We start from the raw sequence: 12,615 nt of genomic DNA, 5'->3' as shown, positions 1-12,615 counted from the left end.
ATTGAAGGAGAAATCTACACTAAAGTATAGTTTGCTGCACTTTGCCCTACTGTGGGCCAAGCCAGATACCAATTGCACATGCACTCAAAGTATGAATTTACAGTCCCCACTCTCCCACATAAACACCTTGTTGCACTTTAGGATTTGTCATATTTCCCTGACTCAGCTCAGAATCAGATTGCAGCCCTTTGTCCATCCTACTGGTCCTAGCTGTTAATTAATCATTTCTCTGGCAGACCGATCAAAGGCCTCACCACAAACTAGAACAATTAACAGTATTTGACCCAGTTCCTGGGAAAGGAAGTGGTAGTGATGAAAACAGCATATCTTAATTAGCATGTCATACTGCAACTGGGCTGGTAAAGACTAGCTCCATTGGAACAGCAACTTGCAGTCATCATACTGGTTTGTTCCAGAATGATGTTCAGGAAGGTTTGGACAGTGGTGGAGGGATGATGTCACATCCAGAGGAGAGGACCCCAGAACTGGGAGCAAAGATGGCAAAAGGCTGCCCAATTGAAAGAAGAATTTATGTGAAGCCCCACAAGATTGGACTTTGGGACTTTGAATCCAGCTGACCACTAGGACTAGGTTGGGTCTCTCTAGGGCCCGTGGCGCTGGATCCTTTATACCTCCTGAGGAACATTTGGGGGGATGGTCCCACTGGGTGACCTGGATGGTTTCCGTGGGATTTCTATACTAATCCTGGGTACCGATGACCCACTGGTGGCCTTCAAGAAGCCAGGAGGCTCTGGGGCCCATAAAGCATGTCATGGAGAGTGTTTTGCTTGCTGACTATTGAGGGGGAGCACAAGATGCTCCCACCAGTTGTAGAAGAGCACCAGGAGCCAGAAAACCTAGCTCTCCACAAAAAGCATCCATTTAGATGCCAAGATACCTGACAAAAATGCTCCTAATAGTTAGGGCTGGCCACTGAGAGCACAACAAGCAAAGGGTCACCAAGGTTAGCCCTACTGGGCCAGAGATATGCCTATTTAAAGCTTTGCCCATTTAAAAAAAGAAAAACTGAGAGCAAACAGGTACATAACGCTCTGCCACAAAATGTACACACTCGTCCCTGAGGGGGTGGGGGCTAGGGCATGTAGTGTTGATGTAAATGTTCGTGTATTAATTCACAGGGAGATGGCTTGCATGGTGCCCCCTCCCCACGCCATCTTTTAGTCCCCAGGGACATCGTTCCTTGGGACCCAATACAAAAACCACTATACCAGGTGCCCCATGCCCCAGAGCACAGAGGAAAAAGGTCAAGCACATTGGCCCTACTCCCATTCCCTTGTCTGATGGGGTAGGCCAGCCAACGACTTGCCTCCCTGCCAGCGAGAATCTGAAAAGCTTCTACCATTAGTGGGAATTGAGGAAAAATCTGCTCCTAACCTGTGGTAGCAAAGAGAACTATGAGCGCCCCCCACTATGCACCCCATCTGAGTGTCCCAGGTGGGACATCCAGGACTTTAAAAATAGCAAGAGGCTACCAGCAAAGTGAAAATAGTGCCACTCATCCAATATTTATTGACACTACTAATGGTACTAATGGTAGTAAAAAGAAGACTCACATTTTTTAAGTTAAAATACTTTGACAGTATTGATACTGACATTGTAACTTCTACTATTATCATCAATGCTCCCAGGTCTTATTACAGTGTTTATTGATTTTAGTGGTGCTACAATGTTCAAACATGACATAATACTGTTTTATTCATGAAGTGGCACCCTGAAAAAGTCAGTAGGTCTGCCTTATGTAAAATGACATCTCCCTATGTTGTGATTTTGCTTCTAGTATAGGAGGAGGGCATTGTGATTTTATGGTTCAGGACCCACTATGGGTGTAATGTGATATGAGTGTAACACCAAAGGTATTTTGTCTATCTGAAGTATGTATTTATTACTTAATGCACTGCACAGTATTTAGCAGTATGAGCATGTGTGTGTGTAAAAAAAAACATTTTCCTTTTAAGAAGAAGAAGCACTGACCAGACAACAAATTATTTGTTTTATTATATGTCAATGAATTGAGGTTAATAGACCACACCATCTCTACTGATTAGCCTTAGATTGCTCGACTCTGAGAAAGTCAACTGCTACAATGAGTTACTTAGTTAACAGTTAAAAGACAATTGCAGACTCATATCCTTCGTAAGTAATAACCTGATTTTTTATCATGTTGTTTTTTGTAGGTGTCTTCGTGTACTTTGATTAAAATGATAACATCAGCCTTTTATTTCTGTGTGTGTTGGTACATTTTTAGAGTCCTCTAAATCTTAGTAATTCAAACTCAGTAATGTTTTAGTGGATTGTAAATATTTTTATTTTGTGTTTTGTTTGATTAGTGTTAAGAGTTTGTTTGTTCTAAGTTGCATGTTTGACAAAAGTGCATATATTATAGGAGCATTTGTGTTATAACTGACAAATGGAATATAGTTGTATAAATGGTGCAGTGCATGGTGTAGGGGTCCCATTCATCATCTATATGTGTAATTGTGCTAGGCTTAGCAAATTATCCTTAGTTGCATAGACAATGTTTCTTTTTTTACTACATGTATTGCCGTGCAGTAAGAAATCTTGTTTAGTATGTGGTATTGCTAAATTTGAGGTGATTTCTATTTCTTTATATGTTCTAAGTTTTCTTGGTATTTCCCCCCTTGTTCTAGTTATTAGTCTATATAGACTGTCTGTGGCATGGAGTTTCCCAGCCACTTATTCTGAAACAAGAGGAATTATATTTTTAAGTATAGTTACTGTGCCCTCTTGTGAGCTTGGGCTTGCTTCTTGTAAGAGCAGTAGTATGTTCCTAACTTGAATTTCAGTCAAACTTGAAATGTGATTGTTTTCACTTACACTTTCATCAATATCTACTTTGGTGGGGACACTGCCATACTAAGCAATAAAGTAATGTTTTGTGCATTTTCAACATGTTCTTTCACTAGAAGGCTTTCTTTACTATAGGTGCAATGACTACAGCGTAAAGGTTTTTTCTTTCTTTGTGATTTAATATATGTGTCTGGTTCTGACATTATATTTGTGAATTGTATAATTGTGTTATTTTATTTATGTGTACTCTCTGTTAGTTTAAAAAATAACACTTTTATTACATATTTATCTCCCATTAATTACATTTTGGGGTTAATGTTTTATGGTTAATAGTTTTTGTTTTGCAGGAGGATGCTATTTTTTTCTTTTCATTAACCTTCCCTTCTCAAGTTTTCTCTTGAGAATCAGAAATGGTTTAACTATTGAGTTGAATTTCATGTTTCCTATATTTTTTATGGTCTATTTTTAACTTTTAAAACATTTAAAATATACATTTATTCCAGGGGTTATGCTTAGTTTGATTTATTATACTTTCATATTGTTTTATGTTTGTTGCAATATGTTTTTCTTTAATTATGTGTCTTGGTCTTCTTTTTGTGTTGTTTTGTGTTGTTGTTTTGTAGTCGTAGTACCCGTTTTTTTGGAGATGTAATTGTTAAATATTTAGTACTTACTTTCTGATAATGAAATATTTAACTTATTTTTGTAGTTAAGTTAATGTTCTTATTTAATGTAACACTTATTTTGTTGTTGTAATGTGTAAGAAAGTGGATTATTATTTTGTTGGGTGATCCACCTCTAAGAACAACAACACTAACTTGTCAAGGTGTACCCTAAAGTCTCTAAATTAACCTAAGTTAATCTTCCTCATAGTAATGGCACTGAACAGACAGGCTTAACTTAGGGCAATGTTTAAAGTATATGTGCAATACCAAAACTTAGAAAGGTAGATAATTGTAATAACATAATGACACCAAAACTACAAAAATCCAAGCAGTAAATGCATAAATAAAAATAGTGCCTAAAAAGGCAAGGATATTTGCATGGTTTCAGGCTGACTGTGATGGGGCATGGGGTGACTGCACTAAGTGGGTTTGTCCTGATCACAAACTGCACCTTTTTTGGAACTTGGAATCCTCCAGTAGGGCAGTCCTCAATCTTTCAAGGTTCCTGGAGCAGCTCTGCTGGGTCACTTTAACGCTTCCAGGACCTCAGTGACAGCACAGAAATCACTCCACGAGAGGCCTCCAGCAAGGACGGTTCAGATCTACGCTGTAGTGGTTAACTGGATACTTCAGAGAAAATAACTCTTGCAGCTTATTGTGTCCCTTTAGTCATATAGGAGGTCAACAAACTCAACCAACTGATTACTGAAATCTGCTTCTTTGCCCTGGGTACAAGGGGGAGCAGGCTCTGTCCTTCAAGGCTAATGTCAGGTCACAAATAGCAGGTCAAGTTTTCTCTTATTTTACACAGGTACAGAAAGCCTTCTGAGGAGGTTCCATAGGGTGCCAAACTTATGGTTAGCATTAGCCAGTGGCTGGGGGTGACTCCTGGACACTACCTAATCAAAAAAGAAAGTGTTTATGAGGGCAACCCTGCCCACCTTTTTAGCAGTTTCTATTTGACCTACTATGAGCAATCCCCCAGTGCACCTCACTCCTAAAATGATAAGTGGAGAAACCCTTGTGCTGACTCTGTGTCCATCCAGCGGAGTGACCAGAGAAATGAGTAACCCCCTTCTTTGTGGTCACTAAAAACCATTTCTAGGGGTAGCTGCCCTTCCTCTGCATTTGGTGCAAGCCTGCCTGGGAAGACAACGTGTTGCTTTCGCCTGATCTTACCTTACATTTACTTGTTCAGTACAAATTAATTGAAGTTCTTGGATCCACCTTAACTCCTCTTCCTGCAAGGGGAAGGAAAACTCCTTCACACACCCAGATCATTTTACCTGCTGTAGGTGCAGGCTTCTCAGGTCCTAAAGGTCAAACAGTTGGTTGGGGGGGGGGGTGCTGAATAGCAAATACAAATAAACCTCCAGGAGCTTCATGCAGGGAAATGGTAGTTTTCTAGAAGTTACGTTTTCTGAATAGGTATTAATATTCCAACTTCACTGTTGAATTGGGATTTCAATAAATAAAACAAAATGTGTGTTTAGTGACTTTTTATAGTCCATTCCCGTCAAAGGTTATATACTGAAGAATACAGGCACTCATCACGACCCTGGCGGTCCGAAGACTGCCAGGGCCGCTGTGGTGGTGTCACCACTAATGGGCCGGTGGTGAATACTGCCAAATTAGGAGTTTGCTGGTTTGGCCGAAGCCAATCGCCGTGTCTCCTCCCATCCCGCCATATCACTGCTTTCCACCGGACTGGAGGTGAGCACTTCCAAGATGGCGGATGACATGATCATGAGGTGGGCGACCAACAGCATTTTTCTGGCGGTCGCAGTTCCAGAAAAAGCTGGTGGTCTTCAAACTAGCAACAGGAATAAGAATACCTGTCATCAGGATACACTCGCACACACTTCCGCATACCCGCCCACATGCACTCAAACACTTCTACAGACAAACACCCCCCACTCACCCATGTAAATGCAAAGTACACACCCATTCACACTGACAGACATACACAAACACTGCACTCATGCACACATTCACTCCTCCCCATGTGCATTCATACATTCACACACACCCCCATGCACCACATACACGCACTCACCCACTCTCCTCCATCCACTCACACAAACACTCACCCCCCCCATCTACATACAATCACTCACACACACAAACATGCACCCATGAACACTTCCCCCCAGCATTCACAACATTAACATAAGCACTCTCACACACACACACAGACCCTACCCTGTTGTACGATCCACTTACGTCATTTGTTGAGGAGGTCGTCTGGGAGGGGACGGATCATGGCGCTTCCACCACTGGCAGCCCCTCACCATCTAGACACCGCCACACAGTATTACGGGTTGTATTATGGTGTGCGGTCTCTTTTTGGAGTGGTGGTACCAGTGGCGATACTGCCTCTGTATCGACAATCACCAGCACGACTGGTCTCAGAATTCAAACCGACTTTGGGTGGAAGTCAGGGATCAGTCGTATTAGGGTGGTCTTAAGACCACCAGCACTGGTGGCATTTCGGTGCCCGCGGATTCGGCGGTCTTTTGAAAAGACCACCAAAGTCATGATGAGGGACATAATCTGGAATTTGAGATGTTCTAGCATGCAGCTAAGGACCAGCCAGTGAAAATAGTATTTAGGGCCTAGTCACTACTGGAATATGTCAACTTTTATTTTGCACATGTTCTACGTTTATATATCAGACGCCCTACCTTCTGGGCAACAAGGTGTTCTTGGAGGTGACTTATTAGTATGTAAAAGCAGAACCTCCGGCCTGTGTAAAAGGATTATTTTGGCAGGTTTGTCGCAGGTGTTAAGACTGCTGCCACCAGGCTGCACATGGTTGGCCTAAAGCCATGTTTTCCAGGCCCATTCTGTGAACGGCACAATAGTTGCAGAGCAACACTGGCATTTAACTTCTGGCCCTGGCTACATCTCCTATACCATAAACCAGTGATTTATTTGCAGGTTAAATAAGTCAATTGGGGCTAAGACAACTAAACTTTGTATAAACAGAGAGTGAGTCGCTTTATTCCTGTTTAGCAAGGGCAGAATCACAGATTTGTAAGTCAGTGAAGAATAGTCCGGAGAAAGGTGCAAAAATGAAGCGTGACCATGAAGAAAAGATACATTTCCTTCATAGGGGGTTTTAATTTTTAAGGTGCTGTGGCCTTTCTTTACTGGTGCTGAGCAATGGTTCACAGCAGTGGTGGATTCTTCTGCAACAGTTAGTGAAAATTGTTGTTTCCTTTTATGCTGTGTTAATAGGAAAAACTTTACCTATTTTTTAACTTTTAATAAGTTTCATTTCATTGATTGCAGAGTTAGTGATTTGTTTTTTTACAAATTTAGCTTACATAGTGAATGCTAATTATGTTTTGCTATGTTGGTATTTCCCAACTTTTAAATAATGTATGCTTCATTTGTTTAAGAATAAAATATATCAAGCTGGTTATTTTTACAATGAATTTTAGCAATATTTTGGTTCACAACATTTTTATTTTTGTGGTTTTGGTCATGCTTTCTTGGTTTTATTTAGCATTTCTTTGTTATGTTTTCAAAATTTAGTATATTTTTTAATATTTTAAGATGATGTTTTTGTTGAGGATGTTTGTGTTTTTATGTTTTATTTATGAGATGTTAAATTGTGGGTTATCAATATTTTACATTACAGTTTTGTGTCTCCATACAATTTATTGTAATGTTATATTATTATAGAAGTCATTCAAACTCTAATGATTATTTTTTGTTATCGGGCCTCTAACATCAAAACGTAGCACTGAATACTACCAGTAATATTTATTCATCAAGTCTTTCACCACAGCTACACCATCACCAGGTCTTTCCATACTGAGAAAAGTCTTAAGAACTCCACTATTCTGTAATTCCTACCCTCAAACTATTTTGACGAGATTATTGTGTCTCATTTATTAAATAAATCATATCTGTGTTGTTATTCCTGATCACATCCTATAGAAGAATATTTCACACAAAAACAAAATAGAATATGTACCATAATACTTGAATGAATTGCTTAGTAAGGAAGAGAGATAAAACACATGTGAAGTAGAACCACACATTGTTTACAGCAATTGCTGTGTTTGTGTCTCTATGTCAAACACTTTATCAATGGGTTTGTGGTGGTCTAGAATACGGAACAATTCAACAAAAGCCATTAATGATTTTCCCAGAAAATGTATTACCCAACCAATTGTGTTTCTCATCAAACATCTTGCAATATAATTCATTCAGAAATGTAACTTTAAGTCTCACTTGAATAATAGGAGCATTGCAACAAAAGCATCATAAACAGTTTTAAAAATAAGATTCCCAAGAGCACAGCCACTTCTGAAGGAGATATTCAGTAATTTATAGCATTTTCCGCTTCTACTGAAAACCAGAACCTTGGGGTCACTCTATGAGTTTCCTAAACATAATTCACTTCATTATTACTCTTGGCTTTTGACCTCAAACCGCCTTCTCCACTTGTTAGTGAGAATCCTTGCTACCTTCTTTTTTCTTAAGCATAGTTTATTAAAGTCAGAATGTAGAAAAAAGAGCATGATGCATTTCCTTTCACCATTAGCTTTTGACAAATCAAGTTGACATTGAAAGCGAAATGTTAAACAATTGATTTAAAGTGCACTGTGGTTTGCTCAAGGTTAACAAAGACCTGTTTTCTACCAATAAAAAATATGAGGATTTAGAACTATATCGTCTGTGAACTTCAGAACGATCCCTAAAGTAAAGCCAAGAAAAAGGGGGAGGTGAGAAAACATTAATTTCCCATTTTAATTCGCATAGGAAAATGTATTCTCTAATACAGAAAGGAAACGGATGAACAAAATTACACCAAATGTGACAAAAAATAAATTTTTGCTTCAAAACCATACTTTTATTAATTTCGGGTAGATCGGTTTAACAGCTTTTGAGAAATTTGAATTTAAAGAGGTGCTCAGTTTGGGCCTCAAGGGGCTGAAAAAAACGGTTATATTTGGACAGGTGGACATGCAAGATTCCGACAGCACTGAAAAGTGAAAATATGGGGCCTTCTGATTTGACCAAGGGAGCTTTTTTCTCCCATTGGCCCACTCAATACAGTGGGGCCTGATTGGCTGTCTGAAATCCAGAGAAAAATGCTGCATCTGCCATTACATGACTTGGAGGGACTCAATCCTTGTGTCTTTAAATGGTTTAGAAAATATGATTAAATGGGGCATGGTAGGGACACACTGACCCCCAGGCACTTGTGGGGGGACCCAGAAGGAACCCCACCTGGGGCCAAAATTAAAAATGAAATTTGAGCCTACTCACTTGGTACCCATCGTGGCCCTCCCATGTGGTACTACAGTATTCATGTGGGATCCACTGCACAAGCTCCACCCCAATGCTACTGCAGTGCTATTAAAGCTAACTCAGATAAGCTTACATGATATTGTGGTAATATGGGGGGTGAAGTTTTGGTGGTCGGTACACTGAGAGTAACAGGGTGCTCTCCAAAAATATTTAAAAAAGAAATGTGAGTTCAGAGGCTGTGGGGCATGGGTTTCTGTGGGGTGGTTGGGCCTCCAGCTACGTCAAGCAGCCACACCTCTCCACGTATGGTCCTAGCACATGGGGTATTCGGTGCAGGTATTGGCCAAAATTCTGTCTCTGCAGCCAATCCCTGCTGTGCATATTTAAAGGCGTCCCAATGGGTTGGGTGCAGGGCGTGCCCCCCATTCCACACAACCAAGGAAGATTATGCACAGCAGGGAAGTTAGCTGAATAAGATTTAAAAAACTCAGAGACTTACTGAAAAGATACAACAGCAGATTATTATAGTTAGGTATGGTAATAAGATCTTTGTTTATTTCTGAAAGAGATTACAAATTCAGAAAAAAATTAAAGGTTAAATTGAAATTATAGTTAGATGTTGAAATAGGTTGAAAATGAAAGTTTAAAAATAAAAAAACTGAAATTCACCAGTTAGAATCTACCAAACTAACTAAAACATGTGTCCTTACCCTGCATTACTTATAACCTCACATATTATATCACTCTATTCATACCAGAATATTATGTGAAAGCTTTTCTTAATGTTGCTGAAGAAAAGTTGTCCTTTTTGCCCTGATCACCCCGCTTATTTGACTGAATCTGAAAGTACACTGGGCTCTGCTAGCCAGGCCCAGGGCCCGTGTTCTGCTCTTAAAAGGTATGAGTAATTGGTGAAATTCTAATTAGCCAAGACACCCTCCCTGTAAGTCCCTAGTACATGGTTGGGCATGTAGGTTTGGAGAACCCGGTGAACTTAATGCAGTTAAGTGTGTACTGCTATGCTGTTTAGTGTATTTGTAAAGTCAGCCCTGCCTTGTAGGCTGGTTTTAAAATAAAACTACATCCAAATTTGACTTTAGAATTAAAAGAGCTTCCAAAATCCCAAACTACCTTTTAATACATATACGTCTCTTAGGTGCCCCAGGGCTAGATGCCTTGAGATAAAAAGCAGTGACACTACAAAATATGTTTATATGCCCTGGTGGGGAAAACCAGCAAGAATCATTTTTCCCCATTGTGGAGCACCCCTTTCGCCAGCCTCTCCCTGGCAGGTGAAACAGGGATCATTATCCGGATGATGATATCCGCCATCGTTGGCGGTAGCCTGGCGATGGCGGAGGGCCGTCACAGGCGGCCCTCCCTGTGTACATAATATGGTGGTTCAGACAGCAGTATTTACCGTTGCCGCCGGCATGGCGGTCTGAACCGCCGTATTCATAATGAGCCCCTAAGTGTCCTGTGTTTATGGCTGTCTCGGTGGAACTTACAAGGGCAGCTGTCAACCAGCACAGCCCAGATGTGAATTGGAGACAGGCTGTAAGGCACGGATGGCGCTAAGTGAAGAGAAATGCCCACTTTCTAAAATTGGCATTTCTAAAATAGTAAGCAGGATTTTCTATTACCATTGTGGCCATTCTAACCATGACAGGGCTACTCCGTTCAGATCAGAATCTACCACTTAAAAATATATAAGGGCAGTACTAATGCTGGCCTATGAGAGGAGCAGGCCACGGAGTAGTGGAAATTGATTAGCAAGTTTTTCGCTACCAGGACATGTAAAACACATAAGTACATGTCCTGCTTTTTACTTACATAGCACCCTGCCCTATGGGTTACCTACGGCCTACCTTAGGGGGGCTTATATGTAGAAAAGGAGGAGTTTAAGGCTTGACAAGTAATTTCAAATCCCAAGTCAAAGTGGCTGTGAAACAGCACACACAGGCCTTGCAATGGCAGGCCGAGACATGACTAAGGGGCTACTTATGTGAGTGGCACAATCAGAACTGCAGCCCACTAGTGGCATTTAATTTACAGTCTCTGGACACCTCTAGTGGACTTTACTATGGACTAGAGGAGGACCCCAGGTTACCATGTTAATGGGAGACAGCACATGCACTTTAGCACTGGTCAGCAGTGTTGAAGTGCACAGAGTCCTAAAACCAGTGAAACAGTGTCAGAAAAATGGAGGGAGGCAGGCAAAAAGTTGGGGGATGACCACCCTAACCCTGTTAAGTCTAACAGCTAGCAACATGATTCAAAATATCAAAAGAAAAGTTATAATAAGTCCAACAACATGCCAAGATCGGATTTATTAGAACTATTGCAGGAAAGTAGATTTAGAACTTACTATCCTGAAGTTACCTAAAGCAGCCCTGTGGCAACTTCTTCTGATTAGTCAGCCATTTTTATAGCCTGAGCTGAGCTGCTCCCTAAGTAGGTATGAAGACTTCTCCTGGAGAAGCCAGGACAGGTAGGGGGCTGTGGAGATAAACTGAACTTCAAAGATAGAAGCACATATGTCACAGGACCCAGGCCAGCCCCACTTCCTTGATCCCTAACTAGATGAGAGCCCTTCAAATTAGATTAGGAGAGGGACTGGAAGAGGAGTGTAGGAAAACATTAGCCACACATGTGGGTTGGGTTAGCCAGACCCGAACTCCAAGGATAGAATTTCTCCATTTTGATTAATGAGAAACTGTGCACTCTGGGACAAACATATGCCACACTTCCTAGGAAGTAGCCATCACAAAAGGTGGCATCTTGAATACCATTGATTGGCGTGCCCCCATCTTGCCAGCCCAGAATGTGGAATAAATATAGGAGATCTGCAGAAGCCCCTCAGATCACTGCCTGAAACATCTGAAGAAGACGGACTGGCCTTCTGGACCCTTGGACTGCACAACGGAGAATTGCACTCAGAAAGACTGCACCTGCTGCATTTTAAAGGCTCCACATAAGAACAGCTTTTCCTATCCTCAAGGATAAGGAGTGGACTCCGTGAGCAGCAACAGATAGAAAAGTACTGAACTCCACTAAGAAGACAACGCCAGCTGACCAGCTTCATCTGGATTTTTCTGGACCAACCAGGTGCTGTGTGGGAGCTGGAGTCGCAGAGCCCAAAGAGGCAAACCAGAGCTTCTGAACCCCTGGCTGGTGCTGTGGACCCTTTCTGACTAACAAGAAACCTTTCAGAAGAAGATCTGAAAATTTGGGAAGCTGCAGAAGAAGACCAGCTCGATGTGGAGAGTCAAGCTAGAGCCGTTTTACCCCGATTCGGCTTGACTGAGCTGGTCTGCTACACTAAAGGCTACAGAGCTCCCCATCATTGACACTGAGGACAAAGACTTGCAGAGACCCACCACACCAAAGCAGGCTTCCGTCTTTGAAGCGAACTCTGGATCCAAGGAATCGATCACTTGATGTCAAGAAGAAAAGCTCCAATAAAGTGACTAAATGAGAAGGTAAAATCTTGACTAGAACCTTCTGCTTAGCATATCCGACTCACACTCCATCACTTTCAGCCTAAAACTTTGACTTTGTCCTGGTCCACAATGACCATACAGCCATGGTTGCTTTTTGGCGCTATAATGCACATTTTATTATATAATCTTTGAAAATTAATTTCTCCTTCCCTACACTAGATTTTCGATATTTGGTGTCATTTTAGAGATAAAAATATTCTCTATTTTCATAAATGTGTGCTGAGTTTTTATTGTGTGGTGTCTATTAATTATATACTGTTTTGGGGATATTCAGGGGGTCATTAGGACCCTGGGGGTTGGAGCAAATGTGGCGGTAGTACAACCAACAGGCTGGTGGTACTTACCAACAC

Source organism: Pleurodeles waltl, chromosome 10 (genome assembly GCF_031143425.1).
Source record: "Pleurodeles waltl isolate 20211129_DDA chromosome 10, aPleWal1.hap1.20221129, whole genome shotgun sequence".
NCBI lineage: Eukaryota > Metazoa > Chordata > Amphibia > Caudata > Salamandridae > Pleurodeles > Pleurodeles waltl.
Note: the sequence above shows the minus strand (reverse complement) of the source record.